The 11,439-nt window shown below is 38.8% G+C and overlaps 2 pseudogenes; both read right to left on the bottom strand.

Annotated features, from left to right (window-relative positions):
• Window positions 1-898: 898 nt before the first annotated feature.
• LOC136392034 (glyceraldehyde-3-phosphate dehydrogenase-like) lies at window positions 899-1,869 on the bottom strand (annotated as a pseudogene).
• A 1,242-nt stretch (window positions 1,870-3,111) lies between these two features.
• LOC136392033 (small ribosomal subunit protein eS1 pseudogene) lies at window positions 3,112-10,132 on the bottom strand (annotated as a pseudogene).
• Between the last annotated feature and the right edge of the window lie 1,307 nt (window positions 10,133-11,439).

The following is an 11,439-nucleotide window of genomic DNA, read 5'->3' as shown; positions in this document are numbered from 1 at the left end:
AGGATTCTTTTCCCCAGTTTTAACATTCCAAAGGATTGAAGAGTTAGATGGTCAACGCATTCCTCTGGATGGCAGCTCTGACTCCATTTTGAAGTGGCTCCATTTATATTATATTTTACATGATAATTTATATCTTCAGTGGCAGAAGTAAATCTTCAAGTAATTTCTTTTAGAAAGGGCTATTAGGTTTTCAATTATGGAGCCCTTACATATCTGAGAATTCTTTCTTGTTTTCTTCACCCAGGAACATTCATTTGCTTGGATGTAAAATACTATTTTGCTTATCTTTTTATTTTATCTTTTTAGAGAGAGAGAGACAGAGACAGAGACAGACAGGAAGGGAGAGAGTTGAGAATCATCAACTCATAGTTGCGCCACTTTAGTTGTTCATTGATTGCTTCTCATATGTGTCTTGACTTGGGGACTCTGGCTTAGCCAGTGACCCCTTGCTTAAGCCAGTGACTTTGGGCTCAAGCCAGCAACCTTTGGGCTCAAACCAGCAACCATGGAGTCATGCCTATGATCCCACACTGAAGTCGGCAACCTGCGCTCAAGCTGGCAACCTTGGGGTTTGAACCTGGGTCCTCAGAGTCCCAGGTTGATGCTCTACTCATTGTGCCACTACCTAGTCAGCCTATTTTGCTTATCTTTTTAATGTCTGGCTTAATATATGATAGCTTATACATTTTTATACATTCCTTTTCTGTTTTTGATTGAGTGCAGTGAACTTTATTGATGGTTCATGACAATGTAGGGCTCCCTAAGCTCCTCCCCTTCTTCAAGGGGTCTAGGATAGAAACTGTGGATGTCAGTAGATTCTCAATGTATTAGGGGATCAATCTGAGGCAAGGACTCCCTAGCAGCTGAGAGCCTGTCTTCCTCTTGCTGGGGCTGATTGTCAAGGGGACTCTTCCTCCTTGAAGGCTATGCAAACCAAAAGGCCCACCATATACCACTCTGTTGTGTAACCAAATTTATAGTCATATCAGGAATGAGCTTGACAAAGCAGTTGTTGAAGGCAAGGCCAGCCCCAGCATTGAAAGTAGAGTGTGTGCCACTGTTAAAGTCAAAGAAGACACCTTGTCTTCAGTATAGCCCAGGATGCCTTTGAAAGTGTTCTCCAATGCCTGTTTCACCACCTCCTTGATGTCATTGTATTGGTGACTTTCTCCAAGCAGCAGGTCAGATACACAGCTGACACATTGGGGGGTAGGGACAGAGAAGGTCATGCCAGTGAGCTTCCCATTTAGCTCAGGAAAGACCTTGTTCATAGCCTTGGCAGAGCCAATCGGAGGGTTGATTTTCTGGGCAGCTTCTTGGTCATCACGGAACAACTTCCCAGAGGAGCCATCCACACTCTTCTGGGTGGCAATGATGACATGGATTGTGGTCACGATTCCCTCTTTGATGCCAAAGTTTTTATGGATGACCTTGGCCAGGAGGGTCAAGAAGTTGGTGGTGCAGGAAGCATTGCTGACAATCTTGGGGGAGTTGTCATATTTCTCATGATTTATACCCATCACAAACATGAGAACATCTGCAGTAGGAGAAGAAATGATGACCCTCCTGGCTCTACCCTTCAAGTGAGCCCCTGCCTTCTCTAAGGTAGTAAAGAAACCAGTGCACTCTACAACATATTCAGCACCAGCATCACCCCATTTGATGTTGGAAGGATCTTGCTCCTGGAACATAAAGATGGGCTTCTCATTCTCAGCCTTGACTATACAGTGTCTTTGAACTTGCCATTGGTAACATCTGGAACATGTAGACCATGTAGTTGAGGTTAATAAAGGGGTTGTTGAGGGAAACAATATCCACTTTTCCAGCAGCCCCAGTGACCATGTGCCTAATGGAGTCAAATCCATTCATTCTGACCTTCTCCACTGTGTCTCAGGGTTGTGGTTGGCACACACTGGAAGACATGGCATGAGAGAAGCAGAGAACCTTCTGAAGCAATCTATTATATTGTCTTGATTATAACATTGGTGAAAATCTGGCTTCATACCTATATGTAATTGGAAAAGAGAGTTATTTTAATAATCTTTTTAGATGATTCTATGTATTCTCTTTTGACACTATGCCAAAATTCAACAAATAGTAGTTTCTTAAATGTTACTTGCAATGTTCACAAATGTGAAATCTAAGACCATATCAACTAACTATTCTTACTCTGTTAAATTAGACTCCATCGATCTTTCACTGTGATTGAAATTTTTTTTTTTTTGTATTTTTCTGAAGCTGGAAACAGGGAGAGACAGTCAGACAGACTCCCGCATGCACCCTACCGGGATCCACCAGGCACGCCCACCAGGGGGCGACGCTCTGCCCACCAGGGGGCGATGCTCTGCCGCGACCAGAGCCACTCTAGCGCCTGGGGCAGAGGCCAAGGAGCCATCCCCAGCGCCAGGGCCATCTTTGCTCCAATGGAGCCTCGCTGCGGGAGGGGAAGAGAGAAACAGAGAGGAAGGAGAGGGGGAGGGGTGGAGAAGCAGATGGGTGCTTCTCCTGTGTGCCCTGGCCGGAAATCGAACCTAGGACCCCTTGCACGCCAGGCTGATGCTCTATCACTGAGCCAACCGGCCAGGGGGTACATAATTTTGTATCAGCATGCATTTGATCACTTGAAATTAGTGGTTCACTGAGACATTCAGGCCTTCCAAACATAAACATATTTCATTTAACAACATGAAAATAATTACTTTCATTTGTTTTACTGCTGATATCATCAGAAAACTTTTTAAGTATAGGGAGCAGAGGCAATTTTTCTAATAATTTAATTTTTCACTTGAAAAAATATTTTAATTGGGAACAGATACCATCAATCATTTTCTTTGAAGTGATAGGCTTACTTTGTTGATTTTACAGAGAAATTTTGCCTATAGCCAAGTCTCAACAACAATGGTTTGTCTGTCAGTAGTTTTTTCAAGTAAAAAATAATAAAACATGAAAAAAGAAGCTAGTTCAGTTTGTGACTCAATCACACAAATGCTTTCCTTGAGACAACCATTATATGGTACATCACTAGATAGGAGAAATGCATTTGGTTGTCGTTGCTTTTTTTTTTAATCACAAATAAGATTTTTTTATCTATCATCATTTAAAGTCTGAATTTTAAACAGATTCTTAGACTGGGGACTCATATCCATTAGCTCATCTCTAGTGCCTGTCTCATCCTCACTAGCTTTTCCAAAACTGCTATCTTCACCATGAAGCTCCATGAGTTTTCCCAGTTCAAACTTGGGCTTTTTAGCCTTTTGACTTTGCTAACAAAGACATCATTGAGTGAACAGATTGGCAAGCCTCATCTCTCTTTCCCGATGCTATCTAGAATCAATTTAGAGCACTTCTTTGAAGTCAATTGTCTGCACCTCTTAGATCATTATTTCCATCTTCTGGATTTGGTGGATGTGTTGATGTTGAGCATAAGAGGTCTTCCAAATCTGACTGTTGTGGATTTTAGTAAAACCAACACAAACTAGACAAAGCAAATAATCATTGATGGTCTTGATGTCAACATGAGCTCCAATCAATCATGGTCTGCCATTTTTTACTATGGAGCATATTTTATCACAGGTAAGTAAGATTCATGCCATAAAAATTAGTTATTGTCCTGAACATCCTCAATAATTAGCTTAAATTTTCTAAATGCAACTTCATCATTCAGCAGATAACTTTGGTTCACTTCAAAAGCACAACCCTTGAGACCATCAGATGTGATTTTAGTTCCTTGAGTTCTCATGATTAGTGTTTTCCCAATATTTCTTATATTGAAATAGCTGGTGCTTTCACATCACACCAGTCTTATAAAATGGATTTACCACTTTCTTCTTGGCTCCCTTTTAGCTTGCCAATGGTGCTTGTTCTTGTTGATTGCCATGGTGCTGCTCAGAGAGCCAAAAGGGCCAGAAATGCATTTTGTATATTTATTTGCTACATATAATATTTTGTAAATTTGCATTTAAGATTCAAGATTTAGTAAAGTTAGCCTGACCTTTGGTGGTGCAGAAGATAAGATGTTGACCTGGAACACTGAGATCTCCTGTTTGAGATCCCAGGCTTGCCCAGTCAAGGCACACATGAGAAGCAATTATGAGTTGATGTTTCCCGCTCCTTATTCCCACCTTTCTCTCTCTCTCTCTTCTCTCTAAAATCAATACATAAAAATCTTTAAAAAAAAAAAAGATTTATAAAAGTTAACATTTTTTTTCCCTCAAGTGAACTCTTTTCATTACCCTTGCCAGAGGGTGGTGGTGAATAATATAACTACTAGCACAGTTGGTACCTGGGCATTAATTTGTGCTGAACTGCCAACAATTTTACTCACTATTGATTTTTTTTAACTTTTCTTTTTTAGATTTTATTTATTCATTTTTAGAGAGTGAGGCCAGAGAGAAAGAGAGAGAGAGAGAGAGAAGGGGAAGGAGCAGGAAGCATCAACTCTCATATGTGCCTTGACTGGGCAAGCCCAGGGTTTCAAATGAGCAACCTCAGCATTCCAGGTAGATGCTTTATTGACTGCGCCACCACAACCACTATTGCTTTTTTAGTGACAGTGCAAATATCAACAGTGAAAAGGCAAATCATATCTTAGTATTATTATAAAAAAAAGCTTGACCTTGTGAACACCCTGAAAAAATACTTCAAAGAACTTAAGGGGCTAATGGGCTACACTCTGAAAATATTTGTTTTAGTACATATTTTTGCTGACTTGTGGCTATGTCACATAATTTTTCCTTCAAAATTTTGTATCCGTTGTTCTATTTACTTCCTATATTTAGTATTCCAGAAAAGATTAAAATCAAACATATATTTTTACCTTTAGAGCTAACTTGTTTATTTTTTTATGTTATAACATTTTTTTCTGTAATTTTGTGATTAAGAATATTTGCCAAATTGTGTCTATGTGGGTCTGTTGGTTAATTTTTATTCAATACAGTGATTCCCCTTAATCGTAATGCTTAAGGCTTTGTACCAGCTTCAAAAACTTTAAACTTTGTTTTCATTTTTCCTCCCTAAGAAACAACAGTAACTATTGAGTTAAATCTATATATTTTCTGTTCTCTATTGCTATCATTTTTTATTATTTCATTTTTTTCCTCTTACTCCGCATTTTAGGAGTTCTTTCATATTTTCCCTCTACATAATTTATTACATTGTCTAGAATGTCAATTTTATGCATCCTTTTGTTGTATATTACTTTTTCACTTTTGTTAAAGTTCTTCCATATTTTACCTTTACTTCTCTCTTGTGGTCTTTGTATTTTATCCTGCTATCTTTTCATTGCCTATGTTCCCTGTTAATGACTTTTTGATCCTTCTTTTGTAGAAGATATGACCTCTTTTATCTTAGTGAAGGGATTATTTAACATTTTAAAGGTTACAGGTCTTTATTATCTTAATAAAGACTTAGTTTTGTCTGACCAGGCGGTGGCACAGTGGATAGAGTGTCAGCCTGGGATTCAGAGGACCTATGTTCAAAACCCAGAGGTCGCTGGCCTGAGCGCAGGCTCACCAGTTTAAGTGCAGAGTTGCTGGCTTGAGTGTGGGATTATAGACATAAACCTGTGGTCACTGGCTTAAGCCCAAATATCGCTGGCTTGAAGCACAAGATCACTGGTTTGAAGCCCAAGGTCACTGACTTGAGTCCAAGGTCACTGTCCTCAGCAAGGGGTCACTTGCTTTGCTGGAGTCACCCAGTCAAGGCACATATGAGAAAGCAATCAATGAACAAGTAAGTTGCTACCACAAAGAATTGATGCTTCTCATCTCTCTCTCTTCCTGTCTGTCTCTATCTGTTCCTCTCTCTGTCTCTCTCTGTGTCTCTGTTACACACATACACACACACACACACACACACAAAACAAGATTTAGTTTTTATCAGACAAAATAGAAAGTGTATATTTTCCTTTAGTTTCATTTATGCTCATTTTCAGACTGTCTGAACACCTTGTCAGGGCTTTTAGCTGTTTGGCAAGTTATGTGCATAAATCTTGACCCTATGCCCTAGGTCTTGTAAGTGTTCCCCTAGAGCCGTGATGGCAAACCTTTTTATAAAAACCACCCACTTTTGCAGTGCTGGTCAACCTAGTCCCTCCCACCCACTAATGGGCATTCCAGCTTTCATGGTGGGCCAATCGTGGCACCGTTTGGTTGCTCCGCTACTGCCCACCATAAAAGCTGGAACACCCACTAGTGGGCTGGAGGGACCAGGTTTGACCAGCACTGCAAAAGTGGACAGTTTTTATAAAAAGATTCGCCATCACGGCCCTAGAGACTACTAAGATGGCATACTAAGATGAAATTTCAACTTCCAATCCATTGTTTTCTGATACTCTGAATCAATGTGTTGGGGGAGAGTACATTTTTTCACCACTTGGTGTTTCCTTCAATGTAAGGAGAACTTCATTAGGATAACTTTCCTGGATATTTTTTACTTCCTCACTCTTGGCTTCCCAGAGGGTTATCTGAGTGAAAGTCCCTCAAGAGACCCTCAGCCACTACTCACTCCTGGGAGCGGGACAGCCCTTTTTGTGTCTTCACCCTTTCTATCAGTTTCAATGTGGCTTATACTCCTCTTAATTTAGCCCCAAGTTGGTTTTTCAAGATGATTGTCTTAATTTCAGTTGTAATTCAATTTGGCCCTGGGATGTGTCAGTTGAAACATCTGCCTACTCATCACCATTTTGGAATCCTCCTAATATTCTTTTGATGGTATTGACATCTCAAGATCATCACACTAGTCACACAATAATAATATTATTCTGCTTGTACCCCTTCAGCTGGAAAGACCAAGTACCTAAGTGCTTTTAGGGAGGGCTTTCACTTCTGAACATAGATGTGTAATAGGGAATAGATTTATCCTCCCATTTTAATTGACTAAAAACTCAGACAAAAGAGAGTAAATGATTTTTCTAACATGGACAACAGAAAGTACAATGGCCCCTCATCTATTGCGGGGGTAAGGTTCCAGAACCCTCCATGATAGGCAAAAACCTGCAAAGTAATGACCTTATATTTATTTTTTTATTTATATATATAGAACACAGTGCTCTGGTTAATCGTCTCCCATCCATCAGCCAATAGTGTGCCATGTACAATCTCATGTGGCAAACTAGCTCAAGTAGAAGCAGCTGTAGCTGCATTTTCCATATGTGTGAGTCTTTGTCAACTCATCTGCTGTACACTACATGTTTTATTTCAATTTAGTATTCTTTTAATATGTTTTAATTAATATTTTTATATTGTTTTCATTTTTTAGGATAGAAAATGCTTATTTTACTGCAAAAATAATTAAAATAATAAATACATAAAAATACTTACATACCACAAAATCCCATGATGTAGCAAAAATTCCACGATATAAAATTAGATATATATAATTTAACAATCCACAATACAGTGAGACTGCAAAAAGTGAACCACGATATGGTGAGGGATGACTATATAGAACAGCGGTTCTCAACCTGTGGGTTGTGACCCCTGTGTTTTGGTCGTTCGACCCCCACCGGGGTCGTGACCCACAGGTTGAGAACCACTGGTATAGAAGAATGGTCAATGGGAGAAAAAGAAAATAAAAAAAAAAATTGAGTCACCTAACCTCATAACTGGAGATCATTTCTAGACCTCAGCACAGTGATGAGAAACAGAACCCAGGGTCTCCTTGAGTTAGGGAGCTAAGTTGAAAATGTGAAAGGTCAAGATATTTACAATTCACAGGGCAAAATATTGGAGAGAAGAGAGATGCAGAGATCTACAGAGTATTTCCTGTAGTCTTCAGTTAAATACTGATCAACACATGGAGCAAAGTTGGCCCTGGCACTGAGGATGGCTCCATGGCCTCTGCCTCAGGTGCTAGAATGGCTCTGATTGCAACAGAGCAACACCCCAGATAGGCAGAGCATTGCTCCCTGGTGGGCATGCCAGGTTGATCCCGGTCGGGCACATGCAGGAGTCTGTCTGACTGCCTCCCTATTTCCAGCTTTGGAAAAATACAAAAAAAAAAATCCACCATAGACCCAATAAAATAGCTACTGATATAAGCAGCAGAATGACTCCCAGAAAAATAATTGGTGTTGTGAATAGTTCATATTCCCCATAATCAGTGTGGAACAACCTTGTAATACATGATGTTAAGGTAGAGTACTGAGAAGGGTTGCTTTAGTAGTAGGACCAATTTAATTCTAAAATAAAGATGGCTCTGATTTTACTTAACAAAGCTTAAAAGCAATTCTTGAAAGGACCAAACTATTTCCAAGTAGTTTAACAGTACCCCAGAATAAACACACAATATTTAAAGACTATGAAAAATTCAGCATCCTAGAATGTAATATTCACAATGTCTGTCATCCAATAAAACTTATCAGGCATGCAAATAGACAGGAAAATGCAACTTGTAATGAAGAGAAAAATCAATCAATAGAAACAGACCCAGAAATGACATGATAGGTATATATTTCATAAATTCAAAAAGGTACAGAAAATTAAGAGCATGTCAAGATCCTGGCTGGTTGGTTCAGTGGATAGAGAGTTGACTGAGCATGCAGAAGTCCCCAGTTTAGTCCCAGGTCAGGGCACACAAGAGAAGCAACCTCCTTCTTTTCCCCTCCTTCTCCCCCTTCTCTCTCTTCCAGTGGCTTAATTGGTTCAAGCATTGGCCCCAGGAGCTAAGGATAGCTCAGTTGGTCCCAGCATATCAGCCTCAGGTACTAAAAATAGCTCAATTGATTTCAGCATCAACCCCAGATGGCCAGGTGGATGGCACATGTGCGAGTCTGTCTCTCTATTCTCCCTCCTCTGACTTAAAAAAAAAAAAAAAAAGCATGTTAAAAGGTATATAAAATGCAAAATAATTCACATAGAATTTTTAAAGATGAAAAATATGCTGATGGGGTTTGTATTAGTCTGTTAGTACCACCATAAGAGAATGCCACAGGCTGGATGGTTTAAATGGCAGAAATTTATTTTCTCACAGTTCTAGGTTGAAATCCAAGATCAAGGTGGCAGCAGAGTTGACTTCTGGTGAGAACTCTCCCATTGGTTTGCAAATGGCCACCTCCTTTCTGTGTCCTCACATGACCTTTTCTCTGTATGCATACACTCCTGGTGTCTATTTCTCCTCTTATAAGGACACCAGACTTATTGGATTAGGAATCTACCCCCACCTTTATGGTCTTGTTTACTTTATTTACTTCCTTAAAGGCCCTATCTCAAAAAATAAGTAACACAGGGATTAAGGCTTCAACATACAAACTTTGAGGGTATCACAATTCAATCCATAACAAGATTAATAACAGATTAGACATTACAGAAAAATTGTTAGAAAACTTGAATGTAGCCACTGAAATTATACCAAATAAAACACAGACAAGAAAAAAGAATACTGAAAAATGACCTGACCTGTGGTGATGCAGTTGATAAAGTGTTGACCTGGAATGCTGAGGTCACGGGTTCAAAACCCTGGGCTTCCCTAGTCAAGGCACATCTGGGAGTTGATGCTTCCTGCTCCTTCCCCCTTCTCTCTCTCTTTTTCTCTCTCTTCTCTATAATGAATAAATAAAGTCATAAATTTTTTTTAAAAAGAACACTGAAAAATGTAAACAGAAGATCATTAAGGTGTGAAACAACTTCAAGTGGCCTGGTATGCATGTAATTGGTGTCCCTGAAAGAGTGAAGGGCAGACAGAAGAACTATTTGAAAGACTAATGGAGAAAACATTTTCCAAATTGATGAAAACTATAAATCCAAGAATTTCACAGATCCAAGAATCTCAACAAACCCCAAGGCCAAGAAACAGGAACAATGTACATAACAATAAAATTACTTTGAACTACTAATAAGGAAAAAAATGTAATCTTAAAATCAGCCAGATGAAAAAAATACAAATTATGTACAGAATATAAAGATAATAACAGCAGCAGATTTCTTCTTGAGAACAATGCAGCTCAAAAGAGAGTGAAAAAATATTTTTAAAGCACTGGAAGAAAAAATATTCAACCTAGAATTCTATACTCAGAAAAAAATTTCCAAAAACAATGACTAAATAAGGATTTTATCAGCATACAAAAGCTGAAAAAATTCATACCAGCACTACAATAAATTTATACTTGAACTACAATATAGTCGTCCCTCGTCATATTGCAGTTCACTTTTTGCGGTCTCACTGTAGCACAAATTTTAAAATTGTATATATCTAATTTTGTATCATGGATTTTTTGCTATATCACAGGATTTTGTGGTATATAGGTATTTTTATATATTTATTATTTTAATTATTTTTGCAGCAAAATAAGTGTGGAAAAGTTTAATAACAGTATGGGAAAGGTTTATAAGATTGTGGGGAGGGTTTATAAAGCCTTAAAGTATATATAAATAATAAAATAAATATAAGGTCGCTTCTTCGTGGACTTTTGCCTGTCGCAGGGGGTTCTGGAACCTCACCCCTGGATAGAAGAGGGACACTGTAATGTTAAAGTGAACCTCCAGAAAGAAAGAAAATATTACTAAATAAAAATATGAATTTATACTAAAAAATGAAAAGTACAGGAAATGATAAATGTGTGAGTGACTATTAAAGAACTTTAAAAATTATTTAAAAAATAAAATTAAAAGAGCCTGACCTGTGATGGCACAGTGGATGAAGCCTTTACCTGGAGTACTGAGGTCACTTGTTTGAAGCCCTGGTCTTGCTCGGTCAAGGCACATTTGAGAAGCAACTATGAGTTGATGCTTCCCACTCCTCTCTCTCTCTCTCTCTCACTCTCTCTCTCTCTCCTGTCTCTAAAATCAACAAATAAAACTTAAAAAAAAAAAGAAATTTAAAAGATAGTTGACTATTAAAAATAAAAAATGTAGCCTGACCAGGCGGTGGCGCAGTGGAGAGAGCGTCAGACTGGGATGCAGAGAACCCGGGTTCGAGACCCTGAGGTTGCCAGCTTGAGTGCGGGCTCATCTGGTTTGAGGAAAGGCCCACCAGCTTGAACCCAAGGTTGCTGGCTCCAGCGGGGGGGGTCACTCGGTCTGCTGAAGGCCCACGGTCGGGGCACATATGAGAAAGCAATCAATGAACAACTAGGTTAACGCGCAATGAAAGACTGGTGATTGATGCTTCTCATCTCTCTCAGTTCCTGTCTGTCTGTCCCTGTCTATCCCTCTCTCTGACTCACTCTCTGTCTCTGTAAAATAAATAAATAAATAAATAATAATAATAAATGTAATGTCAGATTTATAACGTAGAAATAAATTATATGACAAATATCAGAAGAGAAATGAAAGTATACTCTTGTGGGTTCTTGTATTACTTGTGAAGTAGTACAATGTTACTTCAAAGTAGACAGTGATAGGTTAAAGGGCTATACTAAAGATAAAGCAAGCACTGAAAACAAAACAAAACCCAAAGTACTAGAGCTAATAAGGCAATGAAAGAAAATCATAAACAACATTC

The sequence above is a fragment of the Saccopteryx leptura genome, chromosome 2, assembly GCF_036850995.1.
Source record: "Saccopteryx leptura isolate mSacLep1 chromosome 2, mSacLep1_pri_phased_curated, whole genome shotgun sequence".
NCBI lineage: Eukaryota > Metazoa > Chordata > Mammalia > Chiroptera > Emballonuridae > Saccopteryx > Saccopteryx leptura.
Note: the sequence above shows the minus strand (reverse complement) of the source record. Positions and strands in the feature narration are given on the sequence as shown.